We start from the raw sequence: 1,557 nt of genomic DNA, 5'->3' as shown, positions 1-1,557 counted from the left end.
TTTTTTTTTTTTATTAAGTAGCAGAAGAGGAATTTCAGTTCTTTCGAAAACAAAGTCTGGATTTTAAGAAAATGTCTAAATAAGACTGATGTGTTTGTAATTTAAATAGGATATTTAGGGTAGCAATAAACAGTTAATCAGTTAAAAAGTACATGTTACTAACATCTTACCTCTCTGCAGAAGACAGTTCTTGTCTTTCAAAACCACTAGAGCACCTTTCACACCAGTCACTCTTTAAGGACACAAAGCTGGGTTCAGTGCTAAGTCCCTGATGGACGCTAAAAAGAAGGAAAAAAAACATAAAACTCTTTACTGCATGGAGCTATGTGCGATGACGAAATATATCGGATGATGAATTAAAACATCTATCGTTTCATGTCTATCGTTTGTTTCATGGTGTTGCGAAATATTGTTGTTTTTTTTCTTCTACCGCCTACACAACAATCACATGAAAGAGTATGGAGAGAATTTAGAGATGAGAAGCAAAAAAGAGCCGTCAAGTGCTCAAAGTAAACCTTAGACTCAAACATTAAAACAGGCTTTTCCCCACAGCAAGAAAATAGCAGCCGTTAAAACTCATGTATAAAAGTAAATAGTTTCAAAAAACTCAACTCCAGATATATGACACCCAGCTGAAAACACTTCACCCAAGTCGAGTTGCCCGAGATTCACAGAATATATCGTTATCGGGATATGAGATTTTGGTCATATCGAACAGCCATATCACTGCATATAAACTGCCAATAAGTGTAGTGATAATTTAATAGTGACACAAACTTACCTTTTCTTAGATAACTGTCTTCTTTTTGTGAATCTACAAATAAAAAACTTCATGCAGTTGCACTGTAAGCACACGCAGCTGGTTTCAGGCTCAAGCTCGGGTTCAGGTCCAAGTTCAAGCCCAGGTTGGTTCCTGTGAATAATGATGGAGCAGTGATGTGAGTGCTGAGCTGTGACATGGAGAAGAGTCATGGACAGTTAGAGATGGTCATCTCACCTTTGAGTGGTTTTAGAGGGAGGGACTCCCTCCTCTCTGTCCTCACACAGATCCATGCTGCTGAATTCACATCCACATCAGCTCACACACACTTTCTACCTTCACCTGAAGAGGAAACACGAATAATTTGCGTGGACATCAACTAAAATGATCATTTCCATCATGTGTGCTGTCCAAATATCAGCTGCTTCTTTCCTGCTTCATCTCAGTGTCAGCTGAATGCAGTCAGACAGCAGTGTGAGGCAGAGGAAGCTGCAATCAGCTGCTCTACTTCTGCTATCAGTCCACTAGAAGAAGCCATGAAGCACACATGATACATTCACTGATACACAGTGACTGCTGTTACTGACAAGCTTCTTTCATCAAAAGCCAAAGTGATCTGAATGAGCAAAATTAAGTTTGCTCATGCAGATAAACTGTGTGAGCGCAAAGCTGCTGCAGCGTGAGCATAGGGGAAACTCTGGTGGGTGTGGGGGCGTCTTTGTGCGAGTGGCTGCTGGGTTCTGCTTGCCTGGGTTGTTGAATTTGGTGTAGGAGACCGGAAATAAAAAGACACATAT

At 40.5% G+C, this 1,557-nt stretch overlaps 1 long non-coding RNA gene across 1 annotated transcript; it reads right to left on the bottom strand.

Annotated features, from left to right (window-relative positions):
- Positions 1-197: 197 nt before the first annotated feature.
- LOC102210421 (uncharacterized) lies at positions 198-1,152 on the bottom strand. The gene is made up of 3 exons (XR_312503.1): positions 998-1,152; positions 782-913; positions 198-278 (listed from the first exon to the last, which is right to left on the bottom strand). It is a non-coding gene; the product is annotated as an uncharacterized LOC102210421 (long non-coding RNA).
- Positions 1,153-1,557: the final 405 nt, after the last annotated feature.

The sequence above is a fragment of the Pundamilia nyererei genome, unplaced genomic scaffold, assembly GCF_000239375.1.
Source record: "Pundamilia nyererei isolate P.nyererei 1_Seehausen unplaced genomic scaffold, PunNye1.0 scaffold01041, whole genome shotgun sequence".
NCBI classification, from domain to species: Eukaryota; Metazoa; Chordata; class Actinopteri; order Cichliformes; family Cichlidae; genus Pundamilia; species Pundamilia nyererei.
Note: the sequence above shows the minus strand (reverse complement) of the source record. Positions and strands in the feature narration are given on the sequence as shown.